Source organism: Amblyraja radiata, chromosome 11 (genome assembly GCF_010909765.2).
Source record: "Amblyraja radiata isolate CabotCenter1 chromosome 11, sAmbRad1.1.pri, whole genome shotgun sequence".
Taxonomy (NCBI): domain Eukaryota; kingdom Metazoa; phylum Chordata; class Chondrichthyes; order Rajiformes; family Rajidae; genus Amblyraja; species Amblyraja radiata.
The window spans coordinates 21191581-21203707 of NC_045966.1; positions in this window are offsets into that span (position 1 = coordinate 21191581).

Sequence of the window (12127 nt, forward strand, 5' to 3'; positions counted from 1 at the left end):
CTAAGTGAGACAGGGGCATTACAGCACCAGAAACCCACGTTCGATCCTGACTATGTGTGCCATCTGTACAGAGCTTGTGCATTCCCCCTGTGATGGCGTAGGTTTGCCCCGTGTGCTCCAGTTTACTCCCATACTCCAAAGACGTGCAGGTTTATTGGTTAATTGGCTTCGGTAAAAATTGGAAGTTGTTCCTACTGTGTAGGATAGTGCTAGTGTACAGGGATCGCTGATTGTCACAGACTCAGTGGGCCAAAGCGCCTGTTTTTGCCTGTACCCCTAAACTAAACTAAACTAAACTAACCTGAACATGAATAGAGTAATGGACCTGTCCCACTTAGGCGATTTTTCAGTGGACTGCCGGCGACTGTCAGAGTGGAACACACATACACGCACACAAACACATCGCTTCCTTCACCAGCCCATTTGAAATTTTTAGACGGCGCTCCTCCCGCTTTCCTTGTCTAAAAAGTTCACACAGTGCAAAGCCAAGGAGATACAGACACACATTGCGATGAACAGGAAGGTTGGCGTTGTAAAAAGACAGCTAAAGTACAGTGTACGGTAAGTCCTTTAAAAGAGGGGGGAGAAAGGGGAGAAGGACTGGAGACAACTTTTAAGGAGCCCAAAATACACGGCTGTGAAGCTCTGCGAACATTTAACATTGTTGGTCGGTTATCCTTAATTCTGAAAACTACTGCTTAACTTTTTTTTCCCCAATGAGCCAATGGAATTCACCGGTCAGCACCGGCTCTAACCTACAAGAACCTCCGAGAACCTTCGAACCTGGCAACCCATTAGGACCTCCTGGCCACCCACCTATAGCTCGAGAATTCTCGCTAATTTTCATGGCGGCTTCATTCTTGTCGCCACTAATTTTTCAACATGTTGGAAAATTCACGGCGACCATAATGAGGCCACGACTAGTTCCCAGAATGCGGGAACTCCTCACGACCATGAAGACGACTCTCCGGCAACCACCCGCGAAAATGTGGCGACCATGTTGCGACTGCATAGTCTCTTGCAGTCGCCTGAAAAGTCGCCTAAGTGGGACAGGCCCATAAGAAATAACAGTGAAGAGTCGACAACAGAGTTCATATGTTGCCCTAGCCTCCACTCAACTGGATGGAGGTGCCTTCAATGAATGGAACACCGAAGCAACAGCAAAGGATGTACAATGTACATGCTACATTTCAGCAATGGTCTCACTCTCAATGAGTGCACAGATGTTTTGGAAAGAACTGGCATAATGCTATTGTAAGTGAGATGACAGAGTTATCATCAGCAGGGAAATGCTGGAGACCTATGTGATGAATCAAAACCAATAATCAAATAAGGATACACATGCACTCATGATCAAACAGATGGAGGGTACTCAAAACTTGACCCAGTGATCTGTAGCAGCTGTTTGCATTTCATTGCATGGAGGGAAGTATGACCAAGCCATTAAATAGATGATGATGAAACGTAGAAATAGAAGTGTTGGCCCAGCTAAACATTGCCATTTTGCTCCCGGGCAGTATCACTTTCCCAACCACACACTTTCTCCCCAATCTTCTCATTAGTATCCAACATCCTCAAATGGTTGTACCTGTTTCAACAGAGATCTGGATACAGAAATATGTGAGGGAGCTTTCTTAGTGTCCATAAACATGGAGGACATTGCCTAAGCTTTCATAGTAGCTAGAGCAGGGACTGGGCATCTCTGTTGAAGACACAAGGCTTGCAGTTAGAATGAAGATTTATTGTTTTTTGATATTATTCAATTTGCACCACTTTCACATGCTGCTCATTCTTGGTTGTTGCCTGGTTCTTGGTGAGTGTCCTTTTCAGTTTATTGATGATGAATGATGATAATAAATGATTTAAACTGGTGTCAAGATGATGATGTTTCACTGTTTGCAAAACAGCTTTATCTTGCGCACAGGAAATGAGGAGAGGGTACTTTGGGGGAGAAAACTAATGTTACTATACTGTTGGAACATAAGTGAAGTGTGTTATGGTGAGAACATCTCAGATTGACCCAGAAAACTTGTGAAATACAATTATAATACTAAAACACAACTTAAAATTGGTAGGATTAAAACAGAAAATATTGGAATCCCATGGCAGGTCATACCACATCGGCAGAAAGAAGAACAATGTTAATGTTTCCGGTCAAAATCTTACATCAAAATTGAGAAAATGTTCATGTTCATAAGTCATAGGGGCAGAATTAAGCAAATTGGCCCATCATGTCTACTCTGCCATTTAATCAAGGCTGATATATCTTTCCCTCTCAATCCTATTCCCCTGCCTTCTCCCCAAAACATATTATATTTAAATTGCTGAGAAGATATTGCAATCAGACATAGGACAAAGGAGGTAACACTGGAGGTACGGGAGAGGTAAGGATTGTCATAGGCAGAAGCTGTTGCTGAAGCAAACTGATTGATCAACTAATGACTGTGATTAGAGGTGAATACACAAGGGAATGTAAAATTTGCAACATCCAGGCTTTAGGGAATATTGAGCAATTTATGGGCATGCAAGTTAACAGAGAAATACTTCACTATCCACAATACCACCATATGTGATGTTATTTGCAAATTGATTAGTCATGCACCCCTTCGTCTCATCCATATAATTAATATATATGGCAAACAATAGAGGATGCAAAACCAATCCCCGCATTCACACCAATGGTCATAGAGTTCCAATCTGAATATTAACCCTTCGCCATTACCCTCTGCCTCCTACTATCACGTCTGTTTTATATCCCATTGGCGTGCTCACCCTGGGACTGCCTACCAAGTGAGACCTAGTCAAAAGCTTCACCAAAGTCTGTGTAGACTATGTCTGCCATTATGTCCTTGTCAACCCTCTTGGTCACCTCTTCAAAAAATGATTTAAAAAAGAACTGCAGATGCTGGAAAAATCAAAGGTAGACAAAAATTCTGGAGAAACTCAGCGGGTGAGGCAGCATCTGTTGAGCGAAGGAATAGGTGACGTTTCGGGTCTTGACCCTTCTTGAGACTGATGTGGTGGTGGGGGGGGGGGGGGGCGGAGGAAGAAAGCAAGGACTACCTGAAATTGGAGGTCAATGTTCATATCGCTGGGGTGTAAACTACCCAAGCGAAATATGAGGTACTGTTCCTCCAATTTGCGGTGGGACTCACTCTTCAAAAAATTCAGTCAGACTTATGAGATTTGATTTCCCATGTGCAAAGCCATACTGACTATCCCTGATCAGTCCTAGCCTTTCCAAACACAATTAAATCCTGTGTCTCAGAATCCTTTCCAATATCTTTCCCATTACTGATGGAAGGCTTACCAGTCAGTGGTTAGTTACGCAGCTTATCCCTGCTGCCATTAAATAAAGGCACCACGTTAGCTAGCCTCCTATTTTCTGGTATTTCTGTGGCGAACGAAGATACAAACATCCCGTTGCCTTTACTTTGTTTTCTGCCATATAAATACTGGGCAAAGTCACATGTAATCAGATATTTCTCTTTTTAGATGGTATTAAGCACTTAAAATAAGCAGCATATTTGGAAATATGTGAATGGCCAAAAGTCAAGAGTTAAAAATGTTTAATTATCATATGTACCAGCAACAGAACAATGAATTTCTTATTTGCAGCAGGAAAACAAGCATGAAAATGCAATAAAGTTAATTTGTAATAACATATATATGAATATGAAAATATATATAAAAAAGCAGAAAATTGTAAAATGTACAAAAACTATAAAAATCAACCAAACTTTTCAAATATTTTTATAAACATACTACTTTTAAGTCATTAAATTATTTAACTAAACTTAATTTAAACAAATCTAATTTGCCCAATTATTTTCTCCCTTCAAGATAGTTCATTCAATGGTCTTTCTGTTCCAGCAGAAAAATTATCCCAGTGTAAAAACTGAGGACAGTCACATGTACCATAGAGATAATTTTTTAGAAGGTTCAAGAAGGAACTACAGATGCTGGAAAAATTGAAGGTAGACAAAAATGCTGGTGAAACTCAGCGGGTGAGGCAGCATCTATGGAGCGAAGGAATAGGTGACGTTTCGGGTCGAGACCCTTCTTCAGACTGAATTTTTTAGAAGGTATTTAGTTGTTCACAGTTCTTAAACAACCTGTTTGTTTGTTGATAGTCTGTTGTGCCCTCCTGTGTTCAATGTGTCAAATTACATGGTAATAGAAAGAAGATTCTGCATTCATAAGAGTTCCTCGACTAACGTTACTTGTGTGCTGCAGAGCATGCTTCGAAAATTATACCAAAATCTTAGCTGCCACCTGGGTAGGTTCTTTAAGACAATCAGTAAATTATTTTTATTTATTTCAATAATCATTTAAAAAGTATTTTTTTCCAAATGAAATTTAAACAAAAACAGAATAAAAACAACCATAAGGAAGATAAAAATGAAACACCCTTTTAAGTACTTTTATTTATGAAGGGTTTGAAGATTTTGTTTTATGACAATGTATTCGTGGACCCCAGTTAACGTGATAGCCACACCGAAGTTCATAAGACAATCAGCAAACCTCCATAAATCAACAGATCTCTTTGGTGCTGATATGTGGTTTCTAACCTATTAAGCACTGAACAGTACTGCTCCGGAATGGGCCTCTTAGCCCACAATGTCCGTGCCGAACAAGATGCCATTAAATTAGTCTCCTTTGCCTGCACATGAGCCATATGTCTCCATTCTCTGCATGTCCATGTGCCTAACATATGAGCTCAATACTTTTATTGTTGGATAATAATTCAGTAAAGGCTTTCCGCAACATTACACTGTTTCTCAGAAGCAAATCTATGAACTTTATAAAAACAGGTCCAGATGATTTAAATGCTCTAAATGATCTGAAGTTCATGTTAGCTGAAGAGAAAAAAAATGTTGAGTTCTTGGCAGATGTGAAAGCTGTTAATATTTTGGCTTCCCGACCTCCTCTGAAAGGCTTGTCATATTTTGCATCTTTTCTCCCCAGAGAGCATTCATCCTATTATATCTCCCATGGAAATGTTGAACCAGCTCTATCAAAACCTCATTAAAAAAGCAAGTTGGTATCTGAAAGTTGGGTACTTTTCTCTATTTATGTCCCCAAATTAGCTGTCATGGTCCCACCCTTGTAACACATTACTTCTACAGGTACAGTGTTGCACAGATGGTAGAACTATGTCTTGCGACCTGGATTCAATCGTGATCTTGGATGCTGTCTGTGTGAAGTTTGCACATTATTTCTGTGACTGGGTGGGATTCCTCTGGGTGCTCTGCTTTCTCTCCATGTTACAAAGACATGTGGATTTGCAGGTTAATTGGCCTCTATAAATTAGTTTAGTTTAGTTTAGAGATACAGCGCAGAAACAGGCCCTTCAGCCCACCGGTTCCGTGCTGACCAGTGATCCTCACACATTAACACTATCCTTCATCCACTAGGGACACTTTTTAATTTTACCAAGCCAATTAACCTACAAACCTGTATGTCTTTGGACTGTGGGAGGAAACCGAAGATCTTGGAGAAAACCCACGCAGATCACGGGGAGAACGTACAAACTTTGTACATACAGCACCCTTAGTTGAGATCGAACTCAGTCTCCGGCGATGCATTCACTGTAAGGCAGCAATTCTACCGCTGCTCCACCGTGATCGCTCTTTCGGCCCCTTGTTGGAAGTGGATGTGAAATTGAGTAACACATAACTAGTATGAAGAGGTGATCGATAGTCAGAATGGATTCGGTGGGAAGGGCTTGTTTACATGCTGGATATTCGGATCAAAAACGAACTATTACTGGTTATAGTTCCCCAACCTCATCTACTGCATCCGCTGCTCTAGATGTCAGCTCATTTACATCGGTGAGACCAAGCGTAGGTTGGGCGATCGTTTCGCCGAACACCTCCGCTCAGTCCGCAATAACCTACCTGACCTCCCGGTGGCTCAGCACTTCAACTCCCCCTCCCATTCCCAATCCGACCTCTCTGTCCTGGGTCTCCTCCATTGCCAGAGTGAGCAACAGCGGAAATTGGAGGAACAGCACCTCATATTCCGTCTGGGGTCCTTGCGCCCTTATGGCATTAACATTGAATTCTCCCAATTTGGCTAGCCCGTGCTGTCTCCTCCCCTTCCTTAACCCTCTAGCTGTCTCCTCCCACCCTCCCATCCGCCCGCCCTCGGGCTCCTCCTCCTCCTCCTCCCCTTTTCCTTCTTTCTTTCCCCACCCCCCATCAGTCTGAAGAAAGGTTTCGGCCCGAAACGTCACCTATTTCCTTCGCTCCATAGATGCTGCTGCACCCGCTGAGTTTCCCCAGCAATTGTGTGTACCCTATTACTGGTTATGAACAGGTACTGTTTCTGAGAACTGTTCATATCCAGAACAGTTTGCCAATCAGAAATACAAATGTCCGGTGACATAATGAAATAAAAACATTGGCCAACCAAGGGTAAGTGGAGTTAAACCAGAACATTTAACTCAATCATTCAGATATTGTCACAAATTGAGTTCCCATATGGTAGATAATGCCTACAGCACCAAAGCAGCCAGCAAATCCATCCCACTAGTCTCCCATACATACGTCAGACATCTGTACATATGTTGTGCATTTGTAACCTGGGGAAGATTAATATTCATCTTTAATTCTTGATAGTATAGTTAGTATTGCGTAACATCTCAACTTCAGTTATATTGGCGGGGTAAACAAATCACCTTCATTGAGAGGGCTCAGAAACAAATTAAATAATTATCGAAACAACATCTGCAGAGAATTTATTTTCGCCACCATTACCTCTCAACCAACATCAATAAGAAAAGATTTCCTGATAATTATTCACAACATTGTTGTAAAGTCTTGTTTCATTTAATTGTATGCCACATTTTACTATCAAAGATAAATAAAGATCAGGACCTCGTGTTGAAATTCTTCACAAAGTCCCATGTGAAATCTTCCTATAGAGCTCAGAATAATAATTATTTTGATTAAAGAAGAACACTGGACAATAATTGAATTGGGCATTATTATAATAATATTTACACAGATATTTTTATTTACATTCATTTCACTGTAACACATTGTACGGTAATGAAGCAAAATCTGAATCTGATCGGGTGGATATAAATTACTTTGTCAATTTAACTGGGCGAGAAAAGGAACACACATCCACCAAAGCCATAAATTAAAATGTCAAAATATTATTTAATTGTTGGCTGTTCGAGAGCTTTTTATCAATGGCATTGTTTGGTTCCAAAAGCACCTTTTTTTCCAAGGTAGAAATGTCAAAGACTAGAGGGCATAGCTTTAAGGTCAGAGGGGCAAAGTTTAAAGGAAATGTGCAGGTACGTTTTTCTGCACAGAGGATGGTGGGCACCTGGAACGTGTTGCCTGGAGTGATGCAATAGTACCATTTAAGAGGCTTTTAGAGAGGCACATTGATATGCAAGGAATGGAGGGATGTGGATCGTGTGCAGGCAGATGAGATTTATCTTGGCCTCGTGTTAGGCACAGACATTGTGGGCCAAAGGGCTTGTCCCTGTGCTGTGCTGTTTATGTTCTATGTACAGAAATAATCACATAACATGGATTTTTATGAGAAGGAATTTTCACAATCGCAATCACAATCACAATAATACTTTCTTAGCCAAGTATGTTTTGCAACATACGAAGAATTTCATTTGCCAAGTCAGTTATACAATAAAAAGCAACGGAACACACAAAATACATTTTAACAACCACTCTACATTCCTCACCGTGATGGAAGGCGAAAGTGGAAAGTATTTTTTTATACAGGGTATTTATTTTGGAACTAGGTGCCTGAGGAGATGGTCGAATCAAATACAATGACGACAGTCAAGGTGCCAAATTAGGCAAGGAGTAGTAGAATATGAACCTAATTTGGGAAAATGTCATTAGTGTGGATGGGGAAAAAGGATTGGTATAAATGTGGTGGACAGAAAGGCTTGTTTTAATGCTGCACCACTCTATGACACCTGATTATACTAATCCTACACTAATCTCATTTCATTCTTCCTACATGGTCATTAACTACCCCCAGTTCTGTGAGAAGGCAGCACGGTGGCACAGAGGTAGGGTTGCTGCCTTACAGTGCGAGAGATCCAGATTCGATCCTGTCTACGGGTGCTGTCTGTACGGAGATTGCACGTTCTTCCCATGACCGCGTGGGTTTTCCCCGGGTGCTTCGGTTTCCTCCCACACTTCAAAGACTTACAGGTTTGTAGGTTAATTGGCTTTGCTAAAATTGTAAATTGTCCTCAGTGTGTAGGATGGGGTGGGAGATAGCAACCTTCACGTGGTCTGCTTCGACAAATGCAATCAACCCGGCGTGCACAATCAAATAAGATCAAATAGAACAAGTGTTCAAGAAGGAACTGCAGATGCTGGAAAATCGAAAGTACACAAAAATGCTGGAGAAACTCAGCGGGTGCAGCAGCTTCTATGGAGCGAAGGAAATAGGTGACGTTTCGGGCTGAAACCGTTCTTCAGACTGATAGGGGGTGGGGGGGGAGAAGGAAAGAATAAGGGAGGAGGAGGAGCCCGAGGGCGGGGGGATGGGAGGAGACAGCTCGAGGGTTAAGGAAGGGGAGGAGACAGCAAGGGCTAGCAAAATTGGGAGAATTCAATGTTCATGCCCGCCGGACACAGGCTACCCAGGCGGAATAACCATATAATAACCATATAACAATTACAGCACGGAAACAGGCCATCTCGACCCTTTTAGTCCGTGCCGAACACATAATCTCCCCTAGTCCCATATACCTGCGCTCAGACCATAACCCTCCATTCCTTTCCCATCCATATAACTATCCAATTTATTTTTAAATGATAAAAACGAACCTGCCTCCACCACCTTCACTGGAAGCTCATTCCACACAGCTACCACTCTCTGAGTAAAGAAGTTCCCCCTCATGTTACCCCTAAACTTCAGTCCCTTAATTCTCAAGTCATGTCCCCTTGTTTGAATCTTCCCTACTCTCAGTGGGAAAAGCTTTTCCACGTCAACTCTGTCTATCCCTCTCATCATTTTAAAAACCTCTATCAAGTCCCCCCTTAACCTTCTGCGCTCCAAAGAATAAAGCCCTAACTTGTTCAACCTTTCTCTGTAACTTAGTTGCTGAAACCCAGGCAACATTCTAGTAAATCTCCTCTGTACTCTCTCTATCTGTACGGAGGGTTGTTCCTCCAATGTCCTCCAGAACAAGTTGTCCGACAACTTTAGGCTGTGCCGGCCATACGCAAGAAGAAGAAGAAGTGTGCAGGATAATGCTAGTGTACAGGGATCACTGGTCAGCACGTACCTGGTGGGCCAAAGGCCCTGTTTCCACGATGTATTTCTAAACCAAACTAAACAGTTGCATTGGTGTGAACTGAGACTGCTGTCTATACATTCTCAACAGTTAACCAACAATAAGATTGCAAAATCATGATCAAAGGCTGTGTTTTGGTGATGCGTAATATAATACTTACAAGGTGAACAGGTCATTTTTAAGAGAGTGTCACTTGGTAGCACTGTTGACGATATCTTTCATCATTCTGCTGATGAAGAATGCATTTGTGGTGCAGCAATATGCCCATTTGTATTTATCATACATTTGCAGAAAGGTCAGATCTGGGCAACTTTCCACTCTGCCAATCAGTTTTTGCTTGGAAACATTAAGATTTTTGGAATCCAAGATTTCAATGCGACATCTAGAATGTTGCCAGACCTTTGCTGCAGCCAATGATCTCAGCCCCTTCACATCGAGTGAAATAGCTTGACTAAAGGCAAGTCTTAATTCTTATTTTTTGTGCTGGGTTTAGCCATCTATGAGGATGTGTATCACTAGATGTGAAGTACTCCTACTTCAATTTCTTATCTTCTTACAGATTACAGAAAGGCTGCAATGAGTAGTTCCCCAACATATGTTTCTGATGAATGCTGTCCCATCTTGTTACTGTACATTAATATAGATTTTTATTACTTTTATTTACCTTATTACTGGAATGGAAACCACTTTTGTTTAGGTTTTGTTTAATTTAGTTTAAAGATACAGCATGGAAACAGGCCCTTCGACCCACCCTGTGCATGTTGACCAGCAATCCCCGTTTACACTAGTTCTATGTTATTCCACTTACATATCCACGCCCAATTAAGGGGAATTTACAGAGGCCAATTAGCCAACAACCCCCAACTTCTTTGTGAAGTAGGAGGATACCAGAGCACCCAGAAGAAAGTCGAAGTGGTCACAGGGAGAACGTGCAAACTCCACTCAGTCGGAATTCGAGGTCAGGAATGAAACGGGTCTTTGGCACAACAGCACAATTGTGCTCCCCACTTCTACGCAGAATAATGTTGTTTAATGTAAATTATTATATATTTTAACATTTTTCTTTAATTATTAATGTTTCCAAACCACGTGTAAAATCAGCTCTTTGACTGTAAATTTGACGAACCACAATGATATGCATTTCTGATCATGTAGCTGCTATTTTATTTATTTGAGAGTATTACTAGTTTTTCTCTTCCATGTTAGAACTTTTATGAAGCATTCTAATGCTACCTAGTGGTACAAACGGAACACTGCAAAGCTGAAGCACAATCATCATCTATTACCTAACACTAATTAATTATCCATAGTTTTGCTCAAAGCATAAGTTATATCCGTGGAAGATGGTCTGCCTGCTTTCACAGAGCTGCCAACAGGTATTGTGAGTGTTGGTTTGTTGATCAATGCTTCAACCTATCAACCTTAAATTATAAAAATGTATAAGCATCAATTTTAGTAGACTGTTTCACAAAAATGTTCATATAATTGGTGATTATAAATAACAAAAGTTTGCCAAAGTTTCCTTCTCTCTCTGTACAAGTCACATTATCAGACTTTCAGAAACAAAAGTACACCAGATCAATCAATGTAATTGCATTTGGCAGTTTATTTTGTTTCTCAATATATATCCCAATGGCCAAGATTAGGAGACGGTAGTCTCCTGTGAGAATTGTTCAAACCAGACCATCTGAGATTCAAGCTGTCCAAACAGAGCAGAAGAAAGACAGGAAGAAGTATTGTGGGCTGGAGCTTGTTGGAAAATGCAGGCAATTCTGTGGGGAAAATGTCTTACTAAGTACCAGTAAGTTCAGGAGTTTGCTGTGAGGTTACACGTGGGAGTTCAGTGGTGCAGGACAAACCTGTTAAATTCTCCAGTACTGGCACATAGAAACCTGCACCCAGATTAGATGTGTGAAAGGTTCATCACTCCTTTATTTGAATGGAAAGTAAGAGCTGCACAGAATGTTAAGGTGTTCTCAGTTTAGTTTAGTTTAGTTTAGTTTAGTTTAGTTTAGTTTAGTTTAGTTTAGTTTAGTTTAGTTTAGTTTAGTTTAGTTTAGTTTAGTTTAGTTTAGTTTAGTTTAGTTTAGTTTAGTTTAGTTTAGTTTAGTTTAGTTTAGTTTAGTTTAGTTTAGTTTAGTTTAGTTTAGTTTAGTTTAGTTTAGTTTAGTTTAGTTTAGTTTAGTTTAGTTTAGTTTAGTTTAGTTTAGTTTAGTTTAGTTTAGTTTAGTTTAGTTTAGTTTAGTTTAGTTTAGTTTAGTTTAGTTTAGTTTAGTTTAGTTTAGTTTAGTTAGTTTAGTTTAGTTTAGTTTAGTTTAGTTTAGTTTAGTTTAGTTTAGTTTAGTTTAGTTTAGTTTAGTTTAGTTTAGTTTAGTTTAGTTTAGTTTAGTTTAGTTTAGTTTAGTTTAGTTTAGTTTAGTTTAGTTTAGTTTAGTTTAGTTTAGTTTAGTTTAGTTTAGTTTAGTTTAGTTTAGTTTAGTTTAGTTTAGTTTAGTTTAGTTTAGTTTAGTTTAGTTTAGTTTAGTTTAGTTTAGTTTAGTTTAGTTTAGTTTAGTTTAGTTTAGTTTAGTTTAGTTTAGTTTAGTTTAGTTTAGTTTAGTTTAGTGATACCCAATGTGGGGCGAGTCCAGAACCAGGGGCCACAGTCTTAGAATAAAGGGGAGGTCATTTAAGACTGAGGTGAGAAAAAACGTTTTCACCCAGAGAGTTGTGAATTTATGGAATTCCCTGCCACAGAGGGCAGTGGAGGCCAAGTCACTGGATGGATTTAAGAGAGAGTTAGATAAAGCTCTAGGGGCTAGTGGAGTCAAGGGATATGGGGAGAAGGCAGGC